The following is a 22,791-nucleotide window of genomic DNA, read 5'->3' as shown; positions in this document are numbered from 1 at the left end:
GCAGCTGCTGATTATGGTTTACCTCTACTCTTAATGGAAAGCAAGCACTAAGACAGGGAAAGAAATGACCACCGATCTCCGATTGTTACCAGACATTACCCAACTCACTGCTGCTCCAGCCCTGCCCACTCAAAACCCCATTGACACAAACTTACCTCATGTGCAGCTCTGTTTGCTTTAGCTGCTATTAAAACAGCTTTACAGGTAGAACATGCTACCCATCCTCCAGAGGCTTGTTAACACCTCAGTTATACAAACACAGAGCCAAGCCCTACAACTCAGGCTGCATGACCAAAGGCCCTGTAAGCAAAGCCTTTTATCAAGCCCAAGATAGCCAGGAATGACTAACAGAAGGCACTCGCAGTTAAGTATAATGCTGGAAGACAAAGAAAATATTTCAAGACAGACATGTTTCACTGAGTACAGGATGATTCTATCTAAAAACACATGTACTCAACCCAAATCTTAGCTGTGTCAGCCAAATACAAGCAGTGGATATTAAAGACAAAATATAGATACACATGCACACAAATATGCATGAAGTGCATTGATTCCAAACTGTAGAGGAATGACCAGAGAAAAGAAAAACTCTTCCCTTTCACACACCCTTCAAGATCTCCAATTTTTCACATTCCCCCGAATATTTTAATTTAATAGCAGTCCACATCAGTGCTTTTTTGCCAAGCATCCAGACATGCTACCTATGTGAGGAAATGTACTGAACAAATAATGTCTGACAGCAAATCTCAGAAAATAATTTTATCACAGAGAATGGAAGGTTTTAACTAGTGGCATAATGGATGACAGTAAGGAAGACCATGACCTTCAAGCTAAAACTTCCCTCCTAACCATTCCTTTAAGCTGTAAATTGTAAAACACATTCTTAACCCATAATACTGTTTGCTGTGCTGTACATACTCCACAGGAAATCCAAAGTACTACTCCCTAATCCTTTAGGAGCCTAACAGTAAACCAGGCCCACAAGCTGACTCCAGGCACCAAACTGCAGCTTAAGATTAAGAAGCACTTGGTACTACGCAACCCAAGAGCTGAAAAGAAGCAAAAAGACATCAGAAATGCCAAAATGTGCAGAGTCTCAGAGCAACAAACCAGGAAATTATCTGGGAAGAGACTCTGGTACCAGGTATTATACAACCTTTGGATTTATGTCCTTAAATTTTCCCTATCACACATCCTGTTACTAATTGCTGAGGCACAGTGTGTGCTGTGATTGCTATTCTGTGTTGCAATGTTTTAGATGAGTGGTGTGATCTGGCTTTCAACCACAGGCTCCCTTTTTCAACTAAATGAATAAATTAAGAAATCAGTCAGACACGTGTGTGAAGAGCAGGCTTTTGCATTTACTTTGTACAGTCTCCCAAACAACATCATCTATCCAATGACTGAAGCATTTCAGTGAGTACAAGAACATTCCCAGACAAGAGGAAGATTTATAGGCATTACAATGTTGCTGCAATCCTCTATCCGACCTACTGTGCCAGCTACGCAAACAGCAAAGGAGCTATTTATTAAGAGGGAGTCAAAAGGATATGCAATTTATGAAACCACTTTTAGTAATCACTTATTGTATGTGCAACAGGTTTTATCAAACGTTGAAGGGTTTTACCTAAGCTTTTGCACTCAACCATGGTAGAAAAAGGATTTTAGAAATCCTCATTTCACAGGCAGCACGGCAGAAGAGGCACTCCTTCAAAATACAGGTTCTACAGTTTATACACAAAATACTTTCAGTAAGCATGCTAGCAGATGGATCTTTCAGAAGTTACATGGGAATTTAACTATTACACAAGGCATTTTGTCCTATTAAGATGACTTTACAGCAAGTGGCCGAGTGTAACACCCGTGTAGCACTCCACCACTGGACTTTGGACAGAAGAGCTCTGTGATTCTTCACAGCTATGGAAAACTGTCCCAAACATCTGAAAAGACAGATCATACATAAAAAGATAAAAAATTTACAAATATTATCTTTATGAAGTGGTTGCATTCTAAATCTACTCACATCTATTAATAGCAAAAATTTCATCTTTCAATCAAGTCTCTTCTAAACCCTTATAAGGCCTGTATACTTTGGGGTCATGATGCTGCAGTAGTGACTGTATCAGCCAAAATCTGATTTCCCTGAGAGTAAAGGATTCAAGTCTAATTAAATATTTTTATAATGTGAATTAAGTTCCAACAGGGCAAAGTCATCTTCCACTCCACATGACCTACATTCCTTAATACTCTACGCACTAAAACTGAGCAAACAACACACAGTAAAAAATATAAACTTTATTGAAGGTCAGTATTTTAACAGTATCTATTTTCCAAGTTCAGCCCAACTAACTGCATGGAATTGGGTTTCATCAAGATTTTAAAACCTGTGAAACATTAACCTCTGCAGACCTACCAGGTAGGGTAGTCAAAACAAATCAAAAGACATTCTCGAGGCGTTTAAATAACCCAAATAAAAGCAAACAGAGCAAGAACAGCCAGTTCTTTTTGTCCTGTTTCGCACCGGTCATCTCAAACAGGGCATTTCAAGATCCCTGTAATTTGTAACACTTTACATAGTGAGGATTAGCAAAGCCAAGCGCTCACACATTGCTCCAAAACCTGCGTGCCTTCCACGGAGGGCAACCTGCCTCCGTGTGCCAGCGGCTCGGATTTCTCCGCATTGGCGCTCTCCATTATGCAGCTCTGCTCCTCGTTGCCCACGGTTATCCCACCCCCGGCACCTTGGAAAGACAACTGCTGACCGCACACAGCCAAGAGCCATCTGTTTGCGAGAGACACACGCATATTCCTGATGGAGAGATTCGTCTGCTTCATCCAACGTGACGTGAGAACTTCTCCTGACAAATTACACGTTTTCCTTCACCGCTACTGGGAACTCACACAGGACACGGTGTTTTGGCAAAAACAGTCAAGTCCCTTGACAAAGTCCCCTCAGCTCCTGGAGACATTTCCTCCAAGTACCCAGACCTGAAACCATTAATTTCTCAACTCGCTGCAGCCATTTTTCACCAGAAAGAACGAGAAATATCGCTGTGACATCGAGGCTGGGGTGTCAACACACGGAAGCCAACAGGTTATTCCACGTTTCCAGGGGACACCAGTGCTGATGAAGATGTATTTTACCAGCCCTGCTCCTGCTGGGGGACCACCGTGCCCTGAACATACCAGGAACAGAATAACTCACCACAGGACTAAGTGCTGAAAATAAAAGGAAACTTTCTACCTGTGGAGAGGACTAGGCACAAGAGCCACAGCAGCTGATGGAGATAAAGATGCCCCCCCACATCGAAGGGTCAAAGCTGCCCATGAAGTCTTTGCCCTCACACTGACATCAAAAGACAGGCTGAAATAGTGGCTGAATGAAGTGCTAAAAACATAGAAAAGGGGAAAAAAGACAAAACCTGACTCTGATTTTCAACACTTTAATTAATGACTGGATCTCCTTTGAGATAATGACCCTCTGAAGAAGGGGCTGGAAGAAATTGCAGTGCACTTTGTTTCAAGCCTAATTTGTTGGTGCCTGAGTTATATGCTTCCATCACCCAAGCATGAATTCTGCCTCATGAACAAGCCTCAGGACCTGAAACAACATTAGTTTTAAACTTAATCCCATTTTACTGAGATTTTCACTTAACTTCAGTAATTATTGGGGGGATGCTTTGCTTTTCACTCCAGCTGGCTTCAGCTTGGTACAAGCTCTCCCTGGTCACGCCATCACATGACACCCAGAAGCACTCAATGAATTTCTTTGTTCCGTTTCTGACTTCATCCTATAGCAAATAAGCACATTTTAACAAGCCACACAAACACAATCACAAAGGAAACTATCAGGTTTGTTTCGGCAGTGGGAAATAAAACTTGGAATAAAGTAAAAACACTTTGTTTCATCATGTTTTGCTCTTATCCAGCTCAATTAAAATAATTGCAGCAACACCACGCATGCCAAAAACATTTAGCTTATTCAGTCTGTTAATTAATAGGTTCTGTTTTGAAATTTGCAGGTCAGTTTTCTTCAAATTCAGTTGTTGTCTGTTGCTTTCAGATTTGTATTTTGAGTGCCTGCTTTGGACTGCCTCCTAGTAGAACTCGGGCCTAGAATAAGGGTAAAAGTATTGTAACAGCTTTCCTGTACAATTTAATCTGATTTTAAGAGCAAGACCACATCACCTACCAGAGCTCCAGGGGACAGAAAACAACTTGGGAATCTTCTAAAAGGTCCAAAATACACTCCAATAAGTGTTAGGGCCTTTTTTTTTTTTTGAGATACTCAACTCGCAGGAAGCTTATGTGTAAGACTAGAGTGCAATTCAAGAAAGGAACAGGCTAAAGACAGGATCTGTAGATTTTCAAAGACAGCCTGAGACTTTAGTACAATCCATTAATTCGCAAATATTAGGGAAAAGAGAAATTAAATCCAAAGGTTACAAGCATCAAGACAAAGATGGTTTCCATCTCCAAGACTACAATTCCCAGAATGATCTGAGTGTAAAACCAAAACAAATGAACAATAACCCGTCTAGGCACATCCCAAGTGCATGTGTAGAAGCACATGTCTGCTCCTACCTACCAAAATGGCACTTCCCAGGTATTCCTCCACTTCTGGAAAGCAACTAAAACTCCTTCAACGTGAACACTACCTAGCAATAAATACCCGATGGAGGTTTAAAATAGAAAAAATCTTTACAGCCTATATCTGTAATTATTTCATTAGTAAGCAGTTTAAGACAAGACTCATTGTCTAATAAAAGCACAGTCTGAGATAAAATGATTTGGAATACTCCAATCCTCAAATGTACTTCCATGAAAATAAAGCTAATTGATAAACAAGCAAAATAATTACCAGAGTGTCACAAAGCACAGTAATTAATGACTTATCATTAGGAGTGGTTAAAGAAATGACAGCTTTACTCCTGCATTTTACACACTCAGATCTGTTTTTCAAGGTTCTCAACTTGAAAAAAAAATTTAGATAATCATCACCTGTCCTTGGGCAAGTTTCCACACAAGTCCTCACAAGATTGACACCAACAGCTCCCATTTACTTTTAGCCCCCCAAGTCAGGGATGCCCCAAGCACCAGACTGGCCTATCCAGACATGTCACTGAAATACATGTGGAATTTTCCACTTTGCACCCCTGGGAAGCAAAATGTGTGCAGACAAAACTTCACACAAGCATTTTAAGCCTGACTACTTACAATAAAGTTTTGTGCCCAGGGACCAAACGCCCTACACATCACCACACACCCCGCAAAGCTCAGTTTCTGCAAATCACGGTCTCCTAAGGACCAGCAAGGCTTCATCAGGGTGTGTAATTCTCCAACAAAGCTTTGCTGGCTCCAACAAAGCTTTGCTGGCGTTTACAGTGCATCGGTGTACAGGATTTAACCAAACTACGGTGACTTTGGGCCATGCCAAACCCAGCTCTCCAACCTTCTAGCCAAGAACACTCCTGAGAAGGATACTGCTACAAGGCCCACCTCAGCACACCACACTATTAAAAAGAGGTACTTCTGAGCTGATATTTGCACTATGGTAAGTTGGCAGAAGTGGCTTCCCAAGCAGACCTACAAAAAACCCCAAACTATTTAGCTCCTTGCAAGCAGCACCTATGTTGTCTAACGACTACCTCGTTTTAAAATCCCGAGCACTTAGAAATCTGAAGCAGCTACTACATGAAGTACTAGCACAACTGCTGGGGCTGGTCAATAGCAGTGGGCTCTGCTTCCACACTTCCCACCCCACCAGCAAGCTGTGCATCTCATGCTGAAAGCAATATCCTGGGCAGAACTCCTGTTCCTCACCCGCATTTCATTCAGAGAGAGATGCTCCCTTCATCTCATCTGCAGTGTCAGCCAGAAAACCTCACTGTGCAGTGTCAACCAGAATTCACCTTGCTTCAAATCTGGGTATTTCTCAGTTGAAGCATTAAATTGGGAAGACAATGATATCCTGAAAATAAAGCTAAGAGCAAGTAAGAAGAGATGAGTACTGGCCTTGTGTTTTCTTGAGGCCTTTTTGTTCTCTTTTTGTTTCCTTGTGCTAGGATTTTTTGTGATTTTTTTTTTTTTTTAAAGCTAGCACTTAATTTTTGTTGAAAGTTTTTGCAGTATTTTTTAAAATGTCTATTTTGTGAATTGGTGCTCTTGGCATTAAAGCACTTTATTCATTTGAATTAAGACTAATAACTCTCAAACTGAATGGTGGCTGCAGAAAAAAACCCCCAAACAAATCAAATACAAAATATGGAACTGCATTTTAATCTAAAATCCAGGATGTCTAAATTTAATGTTTGAAGCTTTGGTTACACTTATGTGCTCCATCTTCAGGTATAACAAATAAATTAAATAACTTTCTCCAGACTGATGGTAAAAACAATTTCTCTAATGGAATACAGTCCTGAATTAAGAAACTTGGAAGGTCCTCTAACTTCTACATTCACTCTGTTACCTCCCTCGAAATACACTGAGACACAGCCTTAATTTTTGAATTTTTTTAAAGCATGCTGTTACTGCAGGGCATCAAGGCTCACTTCCAGCTCAGAATCAGAAGCTGACTCAAGCCCTCCCATTAACTCTCCCTTTAGTTACTGAGTAAGAAGGGAAAAATAGTCTTAAGTTGCTTATTTTTTGTGAAGCTGAACCATCCATTCATAGGAGGAAGAAAACAGCACAGAGCAAAGAAGAAAGCTATGCTTGTTTCTCTATACAAATAAAATTATGGGCATGACAACTGTACTGCTTAAAAGAAATGGTCCTAACAAACCAGTTTATAGCCACAGTTTGGGCCATAAACCATTTAAATGGTTATTTCTTACAGGGAATATCAGGAGCTCACACCCTGAGCATTTTAACATACATACGAACAAGTGTCATAAAAGATCAAAAATAATTCACCAAGGGATTCTAGAAACCTTGTGTCACAAGTCTTGGAAATTGCCTCCCAGCAAAGCTGTCCTGGGGAAAAGGACAGATAATTCTATTAAATGCTTCCAGTGTACTTCCTGGAAAACAGGGAGAAGAGCCCTCTACAATGCCTATTCACAAACACTTGGAGCTGTATCAGAAAGTCAGTTTTCAGCCCAAAGATACCTTCCAAAACAACAAGAGGCCAATCCATGCTGAAATTTTTCTGAGGACTAGAAATACCAACAAAGGAGGTGAATTATGTCAAATGCTTCTCACGTATCAGCATTTCTCAAACACGGTTCTGTTCTCCTCACAAATATGACTTTGTAATAATCAAACAGAAATAAAAATGTTTGTTGAAAGTCTAGAGCTGGAGAAAAAAAAAAGTTATTTCTTTGCTAAGCATCTCATGAATTGGATCTCGCCACAAACAACGCAACAAGCTTTAATATTGCAGTGGGATTTCTCTTGTAGGTAAAAGACAAGAGAGTTGACCAATAAGGAATAAACCCAGGTAAATTCCTGTAGTGCTCTGAAGGGAGCAACTTGGCTAAAATAGCAATGTGGACAAAAAGCACTTTAAAGAGCACAGAGTTGAAAACAACAGGAAAAGTAGGCATGGGCAATAAACACCAGGCAGCTTAAGTCAGAACTAATGTATCCCAGGCTCAAGAGCATCAAGAAAACAGGAAACAGCCAAGCAGCATCATTAGAAAAATAACCAACTCAGGACAGATGTTGTTACACTTTTACTTATTGCAGAACACTTTTCACATAGTAGGAAGAGTATTCCAGCAAATCATATCCTCAGTGCAGCCCTCAACAGGTACAGAGAAGGCCACACACAGAGACATGCCAGCAAGGCACAACAGCTAATAGCCACGCACTAAGCCAAAACTGCCACCAATTCAGTCCACCAAAACCAAGCCACTGCTTCCCTTGGCAGGCACCCAGCAAGTCACTTCCCTCCAATCCACTCACACGGGCGTGGAGAGGACTCAGAGCTCAGGTGACATCACCCTGCACAGAAGAAGGATGCAGGATCATTTCGGACGTTCTCTCCTCCAGCACTGGATAATCCCATGGGTTTCTCCACCCAAATCCTACTTTAGAAAAACTCAACTGTTTAGAAGCACCCTAAGAAAATAAAAAACTACTGTTTACAAAGCACTGACACAATTCTCACCTCTGAATGTTAATATTTAAGACACATCACAAAGCAAATATTTTCTTGTTTTCTATAAAGAGCTTCTGTTAACAGGAAACACGCAAAAAAAAAAAAAGAAAAAATAAATCACAGGCATTTTGTACTAAATACTCATTTCCCTGTATTTCAACTGAAATATTCTCAGAACTGCATGAAAGCTGTCTCAGAGCACAAGACTCCAGCACAAACTGGTTGGTCTTTTGAAAAAGAAAAGCCACTGCAGTATCCAGTGTTCCACCCGGATCAATGACTGAAACAAAGGAACAAAAACAAGGAAACGTGAAGCAAAGGTTAATTGCACACTGTGTAGTGCCGGCGCATAAAAACTAGCTCAGCTAAAAATCTAAGTGACCTTGTGTGATAATTGCTTGGAAAAGCGGGCAGGCAGCTTCAGACTGGAAGCGTTACCTGAGAAAATGCTGGCAATAGAAGTCTGGAAATAAGTAAAATCATGTGAATTATTCCCAAAACTAAGTCACATGGTCGTAACACAGAAAAAAAAAAATCAGAAAAATATTCATTTTGAAGTGCTTGCTTTGGGGGAGGAGACCTTCAAGGATGCCTGCTCCTAGAGTTGCTCCCTGCTTTCCATCCCCAGGGAACTCTGATGAGCATGCAAAACGGGCTGCGCAATTCCCAATGATTCCCGGTCGTTCCACGGCGAGGGCTCAGAGGAGCAGGCTGACAGTGAGAGACAAGATGCCACTTGGTACCCGCTTAAACACCGCCACTTCAGTGATGCGTCTCCTGAAAAGTTCACGCTTGACCGTTTTCCTCCTTTCTGAGCCCAAGCGGGAGGCGCAGCAGCGGTTACGCAATTACTGCTCCTTCTGAGGCGCCTGGGATGGAAACTCGGGGAGTATCCAGGGAGGGCACTGCATCCCAGGCGCTCTGGGAGCCATCCCAGGTCTACGATGTCCCTCACACCACCGTCCCCAAGCTGGCAGCCGGGCGGCAACCCGACAAGGGGGGGGCTCTGCACCCACACGCCACGGCGCTACCCCCGCCGACCTCAACCGCGGGGCGGCTGTCGGCGACAGCCCCTCACGGCGCCGCCAAGCAGTTACTGGGGACCCGCCGAAAGAAGCCGGAATTCGGTGTCCGAAAAGCGGCGACTCCCGCATCCCCCCGCCCTCAGCGCCCCGCGCGCGCCGAGCACCGCGCGCGCGCCTGCCCCTCAGGGCTGCGGAGCCGCCGCGGAGGGACCCCGCGGCTCGGTGCCCCCTCAGCCCTCCCGCTCCCTCCTCCCTCACGGCGCTCAAACTTCCTCAGGGAGCAGCGCCGGCACCTGCCGGGCTTCCCCGCACTCGCCGCTGCGGCTCCGGACGACGACAACGCCGGAGCCCGCTTGCCGCGCCACACAGGTACCGTCCGCGCCGGCCCAGGGCCCCTCTGTCTCCCCGCCCAAGCGCCCCTCACGAAAAAGGCGGGAAGGGACGTGTCCTTCTGGCGCCCCTCAGGACATGGCGCTCCCCCACAGCCCTCAGCTCCCTCCTCAGGTCACACCGTCCCCTCGCTCGGAGACACCGCATCGACGCGGCTCCCCTGCGGCTCCTTCTCTCGGCTCTCACGCCACGACACGGCTCTTCCCCTTACCTCCCCGGTTCTTCTCCCCACTTCCACGGCTCTTCACCTCAGCTCTCTGGTTGTCCCCCCCTTTTCCACAGCTCTTCCCCTCAGCCCCCTTGATCGGCTCTCCCCCCTCCCGCTACACCAGACCCTCCGCCGCGGGCGCCCGGGGTCTTCCCCATGCGCTACGGGAGGGAAAAGGGAGAACGCAGACTACGACAAGCATCGCGGTGGAGCAAACAGCCCCTCTCCACCACCCCACCCGGACTCTGCTCCGCGCCGCAGCCGGGACCGCCCGGCCCCCCTCGGTACCGCCGAGGCCCCTCACCGCTCTCCCTTCAGGGCCGCTCCTCCGCGTCGCTGCCTTTGGTAAGGAGCCGACGACCGCAGCTCCGCTCGGAGCTCTTGTCCTTCAGCCGGGTCCGCCCGGCCCGGGCTGCGGCGCTGCTGCGGCGCCGAGAGCGCCGGGCCCGCCGGTGCCTCCGCCCGGGCTCTGCTGCACCTGCTGCGGGGCTGAGCTGCCCTGCGAGCAGAGGAGGCTCCCTCGCTCCGTCCTCCCTCAACTTCGCATCACTCTGGGCTGCCCCTGCTCCGCCCCACCGCATGCACCGGCGCCGCCGCTCGCCCCCGCGTCCGGGGAAAGGCTCGGCTGCCCTCCCGCCCCATGCAATGCCCCGCTGCCGGGACGGCGGGCAGCTCCCGGCACAGGGCAGGTCCCCTGTGCCCGCCCCTGGCGGGAGGGACCGGGGCTGCCTCCACCAATCAGCTCCAGCGCGGCTGCTTTTCGCTTCCAACCCCGTGCCATAAGCAGGGATAGTTTCTCCTGAACCAGGGTGATCCGAGCAGCGTCCCACTGCTTGGCTCCTGAAAAGCCAATTTAACAATGTAATTATCCCGTCCTCGCTCACCCGACAGGCTTTAAATACAAGCGCTAATCACCCAATTGGTTTTGTGTGTGTGTGGTTTGGGTGGATGTGGATTTGAGTTTTTTTCCCCGTGTTATTTGCCTATTATTTAATAATGATCTATTAAAATGTAATAAAACTGTATTTTCTTAGCTGACAGTCAGTAAAGTTCTTTGAAACAGCAAGATTTTCCCCTCACCTCTCACACACTCTAAATTTCAAAGTTCCCCTGTTTCTTTTGACTTACACTGGTATTTTTGCAATGAGCTTTAAAGGACAAGAAGTGTCAGATTGTTTTCCTGATTTGAAAGATCGAGTTACTCCTTTAATAAAAGTGAAGGTTTAAACTTCATCAGACAAAATAAGAAAGTTAATGAAATCGGAATGATAGGTTAACGAAATGGCATGATAAGAAAAATTAACATAAGCTTTAAATTGTTCTCCGTTCTAGTCAAGATGACTTGCAAAAGAAAATGAAACTTTCATTCAGACTAATCCATTTTACTTGGGACATAATTTTTTTAATATATTTGTTATAGAGCTTTCTAAGAGCTCTCCTCTTTCTCACATATAGAACAAATTAAAGTTTCTCAAACCTCACACTCCTTTTGATGTCCAGTTAACATTAAATAATGTTAAGCTTTCATGGGTGGTACTGAAATCCTACAAGCTAATGATGCCCCTTGGCTTAAGGTAAATATTGAGCTCTAAAAATTAAGTTCTGAAGTTAAACATTCCAAAATCAACTATATTCTCACCATTGTGTTGCAAAGTTTAGTTGCTTACAGGCAAAATAAATTTCAATTTGTATTAGGTAAGAATTGAATAAATTCAGTTCCCCTGCAAATCCAAATGACCTTCTTATTCCAGTGGCAATCGATTTAGTAAATCTAAGACCAGCAGAACCATTCCTAAGGCATAACCATGGGCATAAGTCTAGATGTGAGGCACGTGTAGATTTTGTTCAGCCCTCCCTGAGCTGTGCTGGGATCCCCTGCATGTTTGTCAGTATTGCTTTGGTTTCTTGGGTGCTGTGAAAGTGGAAATCGGTGCAGGCACCTGGGGAACTCTGTTACAATTATTTACCAGACCTCGGTAAAAAATTACAGGTGTCCTCATGGAATGTTGTACTGAAAATGTCTCACAGTGGTGGCTTTGAATTTAATTATTGTGTGCTATTTAATACTAGCTCAGGAATGAATGCAACTTCTAAAAGCTTTTGTGTATTCCCCACCCACTCTGCTTTTCCTGCCAGTATGTTAGACTTGCTTGATTTTGTCATTGTTCTGCCTTCCTGGTTTCCTATCTTGAACAGATAGGTCAGACACAACGGTTTATTGAGATTTATTGTGTTCAAGAGTTAATGATTTTCTCATAACATCCTACATTTACTGTAATGGCATCTTTCCTTGCCTTGTAATGGCATCTTTCCTTGAGTTTCCATCAACTCTAGGGATATGTACATCGTATTATCCTGTCTTTGCCTGTTATGGTGCCATGCTATTGTCAAACTGATTTTATTTCAAACTCCGGATGTGTGCATAATTTTGTGTTTGATAATTTTGTGTTTCTTTCAAAGTAAATATGAGGTATTCGTTACGAGCTAAGCTATGATTATAACTCTGAGGTGTGCAAGGTATACAGCAAAATACTGAAATGGGGATTTTTTTGTTCTCCAGTATATTCCAGACCCTAACAAAGAAATTCTGTGCTGCAAAAGTTTTGGAGTCTTGGAACATAAAATTGTGATAAGGAAATCAGATTCCAATAGAATGATAAAAATTCACAAAATACTATAAATATGAAGCATTCTTAATTTTTGTCAAAGTTTTACAGAGATAATAAACACTTCAAAGCATTTTTGAACAACCTTCTATTGTTGTCCAAAGGGACACCTTCATGTTATTTTTCAAGAGAGGAATTTAATTACTTTGCTTTTAATTTGAACAGTGATGTCATCAAAGTTATTTTTACTGGCTGAGGAACAGTAAATGCCTCTTGACATCACATATTTCTCTGAGGTTGTCAAGTGCCTTCATCCAACAGAGTTAGGTTAGAACTTGATTATGTTGGAGGAAGACAGTGCAATGGTTCATGGTTCCCTGTTGCGTTTTCGTCCCGGTGGAGTTTTTATCACACTCATAAGAATCAAGAAATACTACACTGTTAATTCCAGATTTGTGATTCTGCAAGTCCAGTTAATTGAACTGACAATATGTGTAAGTTATATTGAAGATTATGTCCCTTGTGCTTTTCTACTGATTTGCACCTGTCTGGCCGAAGAGGACGGAATTTCTCCAGTAGATTTCTGGATCATGATGATTCACATCGAGTTCTTTAAGTGTTTTTTCCTCAGCCTTGATTGTTTTGGCTATACATGCACATACCTCAAGAGTTTTTACAGAGCAAAGTACAAGCATTACCTTTCTTGTAACTCAGATTCCAAGACAGTGTTAGCTGCTTTTGTTTCCTAATTTATATGCAGTCATAAGCAGCCAAACTAATTTATTTAAACAGGGTTTGTAGTTCTTTAGCCTTTCCAATATGCCTGAAGGAATTAATCATCTGAAATGTATAGTATCCAATTTAACTGCAGCGTTTCCACACAACCAGCACTTCTAGATCTGCTCTCCACTCTTTGGAACCTGCTCACAGATCCTCATAAAAGCAAGAAAAATGTACAAACGAGTCTGCCTTTGTGTAGGCAACTGTTGGCCTCATTATCTCACACGAGTGACACTAACACACGAGTTAATTCTACCTGAATGGGTGAGCCCCGAAACTGTGTATTACAGCTCTAAATGGTTCCCAACAGAGAACTAAGGTCGTCACCCCATGCTTTGTGGCTCGTGTAGGTGCGAAATGGTAATTTCTAGTTAACTGATGGATATCTGGGTAGCAGCAGACTGTTTTTCTCCTAGGTGGCAAATCTGTGACGTGCCTGCAGTTGCTCTTTCGGTGCAGCTTGTGTAATTACAAAACAAAATGTTCTATTTCCTGGGACAAAAATTTTAACAAAGAAGGAATCCTTTATGGGCAAATTTAGGTAAGACCTCATGTCTTAGTTATTCCTTGTCTGGCAGCGCTGTAAGTTTCTGAGGAGGTTTGTTGACCATGGGGGTCAGGACACTTCAATGCAGATAAATCCCACTTTGCTGTGCCTCCTTGTAAGGGACGTTCTGTGGTCAGAGGAGGCACAGGGAGGAGCACTTAAAGCGTTTGAGCAGATCAAGCAGCTCTCTTATGAGGAAAGACTGAAGAAGGTGTAACACTTCTGTGTGGAAAGGGAATAGCTGAGAGGGGATTTGGTCAAGATCTGCAAAACCACGAAGGGGGTAGAGATGACAGCTACACAGCTGCTATTCACTAGAAGCTGTGATTTGACAACAGGTGACAGTAACCAAAGCAGGTTAAAGAGATGAGAGGAAAGCTTTTCATGAAATGCAGCTGATCTTGATTTCCTTTATTACCCCTGAGGAGATAAAAGGCAGGCTGGTTGAGCAAGGTTAGCAATGGAGGGAGCTGCTCTGTGGGTGAGGGTGCTACAATTCAGCTTTGAAGGTAGGCTTTGACCCTGTTGCTGTGCAAATACAATAACTGAGTATCGTGAGTGAGTGAGTAACAAGGGGTGTGCTTGTCAGAATGGGTTATGCTGTCTCTCAAGGGTTTTTTCCCACTGTTAGAAATGCAATAGTGATCTAGAAGAACTTTCTTAGGCCTTGGAATATTTCTTGTGTTGAGAACTCTAATCCAGGGAGTAGAGGTGCTCATTAAGTTTTGGGGTTTTTCTGAGGTTTTTTTACTGCTTTAAGCAGAATGCTGTGTGTGAAAATGTTGTCAGAGAATTGAAAGACTATTCAGGTGGTTTTCCTGCTAGTAAGTTGAGATAATATGTTTTTACAGAAGTTGTTTCTGGGAATTTAGGCTGTGTTTATCCCTGAGCATTTTCAAGTTCTAGGGTAATGCTGAAACACAAGTAGTAAGAGTGTTAGGTGTGGGTGCTTCTTAGTTGGATAGTGTCATGTCATTTGTTTTGGTAACTTTTTGTTCATTTATTTTTTTTCTACACTTAACGGTGATTTAGTGAAGCGGGTTCAAAGCCTGTACAACTCCCTGTTTCACTCCTGGGTTTGACTATTTTTCCTCTCCACTTGCTTAGTCACTTCCTGAATTGTGTGGAAGCGTATTCCTCAGTGTGCTTTTGAAAAGGACTATAGCAATAGAAAGATGAACGTTTCTGTTCATGCCTTTATGAAAATTGTTTTAAATTCAATTTTGTAAGACTATTCATTAGGTTTGTAAAACAAATGTATATAGAAATCCTGTCCTCTTAGTTGTAGTTAAAAGTGCTTATGCATGTAGTTTGCTATTTTATAGGTTTTTATTATCTTAGCAGATAACACCACGTATAGCTCTCCTCATCTGTTTTCAAAAAGGAGCACTAGGACTTCATCTTTTTAAATTTGAGGAAAACAACATGAAACAGGTGTTGGTGGTGGTCTTTTTTCAGCTTAAAATATCAAAAGGTATTCTGATTCTGTTACCTAGTGGGAGTTGCTTGTTCTAATTAGTTCCTTAGACAGGAAGAAGTAATTGCAAAAGGCCACTACAGTAGTTTTATTTTACAAGGCAAAAAAAAATTCTAAAATACTCTAACTTGGAACTAGTACTGATTTTATACCTAGCTTCTGCAAGAGGCTTTTTCAGACCCCATTGTCATTATGCACATATTTTAACAAGTACTGAGTTCAAAACCTGGATCCAGAGAAAGCGAACTAATCCGACAAGGTGCTTGATTGTATTTTTCCTTGAGAGCGGCTTCTGGAAACACTGCGTAGTTTTGCATTTATGCTTCTAACTTAAATTATCCCTGATAATAAGCTACACTTTGTGTATCTTTCCTGTGTAAGCAGAAAAGGTTAGTTTGTATGTAATAAGTAAAATAATTAATAGTGCCTGGATACTCTACTAGAAGGTGTTGCTGTTTGTCTGACAGGAAAAAAAGAGCAGTAAAGCAAACAAAAGCATTGCTCTAGCAGTACTGTATTGTATTTAGTTCTTACAGTGTTTCTCATTGATAAGAGAGCTCTTGACACGCCTATTAAGAAAACACCAAATGCTAAAGCTCTGTGCATCTTATTTGTTCTCCTTAGCCCCTCTGAGCATGACTGTAAGGAGCAGAGTGAGTGTGCAGCACCTCAAAAGGGCTTCAAGGAAGCAGTTAAATGAACCGAGATCCACTCGGTAGTTCCGTGCTGATACAGGTGATAGGGGTGTGGTACGTGCGTGTTTGGTGTTCTGTTTTATACATTAGTAATGTTAGGAAAATTAATCCACGAACACCAGAGGTTTATGTCCAAAAAGGAGACAGAGGAGTCCTTTTACTTTATTCAATTAAAGGGAGAGGCCATGGGGCATTTCCCCTGGGGTCTCAGTTTTTCGGAGGACGTAGCCTCCTTTTTATCCTAATTTCCCAGCCGCATTTCCCTCTCTTTCCCCACTGGCTGAGGTACTTAAGAGGTACAGACTTCCCGAAATGCCTAAGATTCCCCTTGTAATATATAACCCCCCCAATTTTTTAATTTTTATGGGATTTGATGTTTTTTCCCTATTGTTGTTTTATCTTTCAATATTCAATTTCATTTACAAACAAACCTATGGTTTGTTAGTAAAGGCAAGTATCTTCTTTTCCGTTTATCAGTCAATAGAATCCTGCCCATTGTTTCTCTTATCTCTCAGTGCTAGTTTTATCTACCAGCAGACCCAGGGCTTGTTTGTAAAGACAAATCTTGTCATTCCTCTCAGTAAGAGTCTTCATAGCCTTGGCTGTGGAGTGGTAAAAGCTTGATAAAAGATTAGTTATGAGTCCCTTTAAACATAGTTCTGCGTTTCCTTTGTGTCTCATTCAGTTGGTTCCTTTTTTCTTTTTCTTTCTTTTTTTCTTCCTTGTGTTGTCAAGCCCTGCTGGGCTTGGCATTTTAACGTCTTTTTAGTCAAAGATGACACTAAGCAGCAATTTGAAAGTGTTAGTTAAACAGTATTTAAAGGCTGCTGAAAAGACATCCTGTCCCTCCTTCATGTGATGTGCTCTGTCTCCTCAGGTAGTGCTAAGCTCTCCTCAGTAAACTAATTATGACTGTAACCTGTTGTACTGTTTCCTTTGCTAGAAAGCTACTCTGATTTTAACATGAACCTAATGGGCCTGTAAAAGCCAAGGGAGGACTGGGTTCTGTATGAGTTAATAGTCCCAGTTCAGGAGGTTCCTTTCAATCCTAAATTGCTGAACAAGTATTTGTGTGAAGAGAGAGATTAAGAACCGGAAAGGGCTCTCCAGCCTTCTTTTTGGGGTGTTTGCAAGGGGTACAGGGCAGAGATCCTGAGTTTTAGCTCCAGTGCCAAGTGACTAATAGAAATACACTGACATCCAAAGCTGGAAGGTGTCAGGGACTGTGACTTCTAGCAATGAATAAGAAGCAAAATAACCCAACTCTGATGAATCCAGTCTGCTATGGGAATCAAGTATGGCCACTGATGTGAGTCCAGAGAGGGGAGGGGACTATGGTGTTCCAGTTGCCACAAGCATATCTCAGCTCTGTAGTGCTTGGGGAAGCCAGGAACTTCTAGTACTGAACTTACTGTGCGGCTGTGGACCCTCAGCAGCAGTTCATCTTGTCGTAACTCTGCTGTTGGGTGTGATGGGGGAGCATGCCAAAGTCACTCTATGTACCTACCACGTACCAAGAAGTTGTTTCCCAATGTATGGGTAGCCACAACCACATCCTCATGCCAGATCTTCCTAACAAGTTCCTCACTTGTGTATCTGTGTGTTTCATTTTGCAAGTATTGTGTTAGGCTCAGAGAATATAGTACAGAAATCACTGCTTCCAGTATCACAGGACCTCTTTGTGCTTCAGATGGAGAGGCAGGTGTCTCAGGAACTCGTTCTGTTTTTCTATTCAATCTTTACAGTAATAGACTTTCGTCTTTATGCGTTCCTGTCTACCTTACAAATGATTTTCCTTCTTCTGTGCTTTTAAGTAGCCCGTGTAATAAAAGCAATTCTGTCAAGATGTTTTCTGAGTGCTGCAGAAGCCTTTTTTACTTAGGTGTAAAGTAAAAACTTTTGCTTCTGCTCGGGTCTAAGAAATCTATCCATAATGCGCAATTCCACCAGCAAAGTCTGTTTAAGAGACCACAGCCTTTTGCAGCTAAGTTGTCTTGTTTTTATAGCTATACCTTTTAGAATACCTGCTGGGTCATTTTACATTGTCTCTTTTGTGGCTTTACCATTTCTTACTGGTTTATCTGTTTTTAAAAAAGGTGTCCAGTACCATTTCCTAAAAAGTCACATTTTTCCTTGTTGGTTTCAATTATTTCATGCAGTCCTTGTCCTTAAGGCAACCAAAAAGCTTGGGGGCCTGAAGTGTAGAATGAATCATTCAGAGCAGGCAGTCAGCTTTGGAAGAGAGAACAAATTGAAAGTCATTTTCTCTCCAAACTGCTCTCGTTAATTCAGTTTTCAGTGTAGCCTTTCTTCTTTCCTTTTATTTAGGAGATGAAATAAATACCAAGAAAAGGGTCGGAAAGACACTTTTAAGAATGTCAGGAACCCATTTCAATTCCTCACAAAACTAAGGAAAACAGTAGCCTTACCAAATTAGAGCTCCAACAAGCTAAAAAGAAGTTTTAAACTATATGTGTAGATATTAGAAATCTGTTAGTGTGCTGTGTCATACCCCTGCTGACATACTTGTTTCTTTAAAGTCAAAGGTCTCAAATGAGTTATTTTATGTGTATTTGTCCGAGTTCTTCATGAGTTTCTTATGTACTAACTTTTGAACTTTTCGTGCATTTAACAGTGTTGATGTAATTCTGAATAATGTAATGTTAAAGGCTGCATTTAAATAACAGTGTTAAATAGAACAAGGGAAATATCTTTAAGCAAGTGGCAAGCTTGTACAGAATATCAGCAACATGATTTATACGAACTCTAGGAAGTCAGTTTTAAACAATTGTAGAAAAAAAACCTAATACTTTGTATTATTGAAAATATGTTCTCTCCTTTTCAAATGAGTGTTTTGTCTGCTTTTATTTTCTAGGAATATTTTCTTTTTTCCTCTTGGAGGGGAAATTTTCCTTGCGTTAATCATCTGTTTATTTTCTTGGCATTGTTTTTTCATTAACACATTTGCAAATAGTTGTGTGGAAATGGAGCTAACTAGCTTGTATCTGTGGATATCTTCGTAAACCCATCTGTGCTTATGATGCACCAGGTACACCGAAATTGGATGGGAATAACAATTGTAGGGATGTGTTTGCCTGAACTTGTGACGTGGGGGAGAGCAGACGCTGTTTCTCAGTGTCGAGCTCTTCCGTCTCTCTGCAGCCCGGGGTTGATATCATCACATAATGATGTGCTTCCTGTGTTTGTCTCCTCATATCAATGATCTTCCTCTGCAGCACCTTGTCCTTTACTCAGCCCTCAGTGACTTAATTTGAAGCTGTTGTCTCTTGCTGAGTATATCCATATTAAAGCCCTCCTAAGAACATTGAGTAATACATTGAATGCTTTGCTGAAGGAGCCTGGATCTTATTTCATATCAAGAATGTGTTAAACATATGCAAGAGCATGAAAATGTTTGGAGCAGTGAACTGTTACACTTCCATTTGTCCCATTATCCTATTACTCTAGCTGTAATGACTGTACTGCAGCTGATCAAAGTGTATGTTTAGGGAAGAAAAAATCTGCCATTTCATGATTAAACTCTCCTCCTACACTGTAGTTTTACCAGCAGTTTTGGAAGGTTGGTACTTTTATTAGTAAGGCATGGTAAATCTGGATCCATTTGCAGTTAGTATAATTTTCCTCCTTTTGTTATGGTCGGGGGGGTGGGGGGATTGGATATTTTTCTATGTGTGATTATTAACTGATACTTAGTAACTGATTATTGATGTTTTTGGTTTTGTGTGCTGTGAATGGAGAACTGTACTAAAATCCATTCTAGAACTGTCCTATATAGATTTGAATATATAGATTTGAATATTTGGGAGCCTTAATCCATCTTCCTGCTGTTTCATGTTCCCCTTGTAGAAGTTTTGTAACACAATTTTGGAGATGGTTACTGGCTACAGTTACTCCAGATACAGGCATTCCTGAGCATGGGTATCCTAAAATCATCCAGGTTACAAGCTATGTCTGGAGGTCTAATCCCACCCCTGCCCAGAACTGATCGTACCCTAAGTTTTGGGTACTTAGGGCCTGGCTACTTCAGTCTGGAACATTTGAGTATCAGGGTTCCACAGCCTATTTGGGCAACCTTTCTCAGTGTTTGACAACAACATTGGTTTTTTCAAGTATCTCGGCAGCTCTTCTTAGCCTTTGTGTCCTTTGCCTTTCATACTATCACTGAGCACTTCCCAGAAAAGCCTTGCTGTTCCTTTATCCAATCCCACTGGGCAGTTGAAGACAGGAGTGAGTTCTCCCCTCAGCTCCCTTTTGAGATATAGGACACTAGAGAAACTATTCACTGGCATTCCTCCTATCTTGCCAGAGTGTGGATTTTGGGTGTTAGGTTTGGGAAGTATCCCTCCACACCTACAAAAATCGTGTCTTGTTTTGTAACTCTGGTGCTGTGGGGTTTGTGTGGATTGGAAATAGTGATTCCCAGGAAAAAAGTGTTCCTGACTTGGATCATATGTTGAAATCTGCTAGGGCTGGAGGGAAGATGGAATTGGTTCCTCCCTTTGATTTTGTGTCTGAAATGGGTGAGAACGCACTTGGGAAGGAGCTCCATGCAGCTTGAAGGATTGAGTAAAGCAAAAGGATTAGTGAAAATGAAGGCATTGGTAGTAGCAAAGCCAAGAGTTAAGTACAAGTGGTGCAGATGCAAAGAGCATGTTGAAATTAATGTGTGGGCAAGGGATCACAGAAATTACCGTACCTGTCTTAGTAGGCTCAGGCTTTTTCTTTTTATCTCCACAGTAATGTGTTTGTGGACAAGTTAAGAGTGAAAAAATTAATACAAATATTGCAAGAGAGGCATCGCAGATACCATGGAGTTTGATTTTCCTAGAGTGGAGAGGGAAAGATTATTGGTTGAAGGGGGAGGAGTTGTTCTGCTTTTTCAGCCACTGCTTTGAATAATGAAATATTTATTCCCTTGGAGAAGAACAGCTGAAACAATAGAGCTGTGTTTATAGAAAAATGGTCATTTGTCCAGACTCTGATTTCTGGTTCATCAATACCTCTTTGTGAGAGGTACTTCCCTCAAATATGCCTTTGTTTCCAATGGAATGCAACCAGGGGCGTATAGTGCAAGGAGTCTCAGTTGGGCTGGCTTAAACAAACAATAAAACAGTGCAAAGACTGAAATTAAAATGTATATATTTGTTCTGTGCCATGTTCTATTCATTACCTGATTGGAGAATGAAGCAAAGCAACGCATCTTGAAGCTTCCAACTGGCTGAGCTGTGTATCTGTACAGCAATGTTACATGTGTTTTAAAACATGATTGAGAAGGCGTTGCCAAGTTTTTCTTATGGTTTGTTTAATGAGCTTCTGAATGGTGGAAATAACCAGAAAAGTTCTCAATTCATGCCTATTCATAAGGACAAACACCAACTTTTTTCCTTTCTTCCCTAGATCACTGAGCCCAGTGATCCAGTGTTGTGCTTGGAGGGGCTATGACAGGTGGTAAGTGAATTGGCTTCAGGTCACTTTGAGTGTAATTCATCTCTTTTCTGAAAACGGCATCTGCTTGCCCAGAGGGTGCTCAAGTCTATTTTCTTCTTTCCATGCCCTGGTGTCCTTTGCTGGAAGCAATTGAGAGCTTGGAATGTTTATTACCACGTCATTGCTTGTCATGTCCCTGTTGTGATGACAGGGTATGTTAAGGCTCCCTTTCTCTGCCAGGGAACCACAACGTGGCCTGGAATACAAGTTTTATAACATAAGGGTATGTTTTTAGTTTGAATTGTTGTGCTTCTTCCTCTCTATTCTGGTGTGTTGACCTTGCCCGGTGCTTTGACTTGAGTTGTTCGGCTCTCTTGAAAGCACTATCCAGTGGTACAAGCTCATCAGGAAATTAAGGAATAGATTCTGTTGCTTCTTTCTGGGGTAAATCTGTCTCTTGTTTTGTCTTTGCTAAAAATAAGGCTCAAGAGCATTTCTCCGGGTTCCCTTCCAGCCTAGTTCACATTTGGAACACTTCTGCATCCCACCTCTGTGGTGCCTTTTAAAAAAAATTTTTGATAGGTGCCTAAGTCAAATCGACTGGTCTCCAAGAAGTGATCAATGATAAGTATAAAAGATGATATATTAGAGAAACAGGTGGTACTGCACTGTGGTCTGCTCTAGAGGCAGAGATGAGTCTGTGGGAGGGGTAGGTGGAGGAGAGCTGCTGTTCTGCCAGCTGGTTGGGGTTCTTTCCCAAGTGGTTTATGCATATTTTGGATACAGCCAAGGAGTGAGATGTAAGGATATTGCCCTCTCTACAGCAAGAAGGGTGGCATTCAAGGAACAATGAGTGCACACTTAAGCAGGATGTGAAACAAGGACAAGGATGGCAGCTGCAGAGGGACAGAGATGGCTTCTGCCACCTATGGCAGAGGCAAGCAAGCACCATGGGATACAGGGATGGAAGAGACCAGGAGCCCTAAAGTAAGGAACTGTAGGAATGATAAATCATGGAGAATGTGAATGTGAAGTCAGTGAATTAAAAGCAGCTGAATACAACAGTGCTCATGAAGAGCACCATGAAGAGTTGATTGAGAAGTCAGGACAAGTCATCAAAGAATTTGTGAAATGACTTGCACATCTTGGTGACCAGGACTGGCAGTTGTTGCTGTCTTGTGTCTGTATGACAGCCTGGGTTTAACAGGATGGACATCATTGTGCCAATAATTTATTTGTTCTGAACAAAACACAAATACATGCAGCACTGTTAAATGAGCAATATTTAATTCTGACTACTTCTTAGTGTTCTAGTAAGAACAAAGCAGAAGAAATGTTCATGAACAGCTAAATTTTGTTACCATTGACAACCGCAGTGATGGGCAGATGGTGTCACACCTTGCTGTCTTGCCTGGATCAAATGCTTTTTGTGATTGATAATGGGAAAATCTCTCTTGGAAAATTTCTCTCTCCCTGCCAGACTAACACTACCTGCCCTTTTTATTGTCACC

At 42.4% G+C, this 22,791-nt stretch overlaps 2 protein-coding genes across 35 annotated transcripts in view; one reads left to right on the top strand and one right to left on the bottom strand.

Moving 5' to 3' along the window:
• The window catches only part of UGT8 (UDP glycosyltransferase 8), a 36,102-nt gene extending 25,543 nt beyond the window's left edge, over positions 1 to 10,559 (bottom strand). The window contains exon 1 of one of the 2 annotated variants that reach the window (XM_040064435.1): positions 10,032 to 10,559. The gene's annotated coding sequence lies outside the window, so the exon portion shown is untranslated. Of the gene's footprint in view, positions 1 to 8,542; positions 9,026 to 10,031 lie in introns of those variants that run through there. The other variant, XM_040064436.2, reaches the window with a different exon arrangement.
• Positions 10,560 to 14,123: 3,564 nt separating this feature from the next.
• The window catches only part of ARSJ (arylsulfatase family member J), a 149,099-nt gene continuing 140,431 nt past the window's right edge, over positions 14,124 to 22,791 (top strand). For 22 of the 33 annotated variants that reach the window (XR_005700839.2, XR_005700837.2, XR_005700835.2 and 19 more), the window contains exons 1-2: positions 14,128 to 14,169; positions 21,251 to 21,301. The gene's annotated coding sequence lies outside the window, so the exon portion shown is untranslated. Of the gene's footprint in view, positions 14,170 to 21,250; positions 21,302 to 22,791 lie in introns of all 33 variants that reach the window. The other 11 variants (XR_005700854.1, XR_005700846.1, XR_009207844.1 and 8 more) reach the window with 6 other exon arrangements.

Source organism: Hirundo rustica, chromosome 5 (genome assembly GCF_015227805.2).
Source record: "Hirundo rustica isolate bHirRus1 chromosome 5, bHirRus1.pri.v3, whole genome shotgun sequence".
Taxonomy (NCBI): domain Eukaryota; kingdom Metazoa; phylum Chordata; class Aves; order Passeriformes; family Hirundinidae; genus Hirundo; species Hirundo rustica.
This window is presented reverse-complemented; position numbering and strand designations above follow the sequence as displayed.